The sequence below is a fragment of the Bison bison genome, unplaced genomic scaffold (genome assembly GCF_000754665.1).
Source record: "Bison bison bison isolate TAMUID 2011002044 unplaced genomic scaffold, Bison_UMD1.0 scf7180017864213, whole genome shotgun sequence".
Classification (NCBI taxonomy): Eukaryota; Metazoa; Chordata; class Mammalia; order Artiodactyla; family Bovidae; genus Bison; species Bison bison.
Genome location: NW_011494785.1, coordinates 40,340 through 40,581, shown reverse-complemented (window position 1 = coordinate 40,581; position 242 = coordinate 40,340). Strand labels below are relative to the sequence as shown.

The 242-nt window shown below is 58.7% G+C and overlaps 1 protein-coding gene across 1 annotated transcript in view; it reads right to left on the bottom strand.

The window, feature by feature from the left end:
• The window catches only part of C1R (complement component 1, r subcomponent), a 13,038-nt gene that overhangs the window by 11,982 nt on the left and 814 nt on the right, over positions 1–242 (bottom strand). The gene's annotated exons all lie outside the window — the stretch shown is intronic.

Sequence of the window (242 nt, the reverse complement as noted above, 5' to 3'; positions counted from 1 at the left end):
TGGGGATGGCGCCTCCCACTCCGTAGAACAGGACTGGTGGCAGAAGGTATAAGAGCCACCTGCCAAAAGAAAAAAGGTGTCTGTAGGGCGGGAGGGGTGCAGACCCTTGTTGTTTGGTAGGGGATGGGATTGCCGTACCGCTGGGCATTTTCCTCTCGGTCCATTCTAGATCTCAGGGAGATGTCCTAGGGTGGGTGGGGAAGGTGCTGGGGGGAGGCTGGTCTCTGCAGCTGCTGCACTGG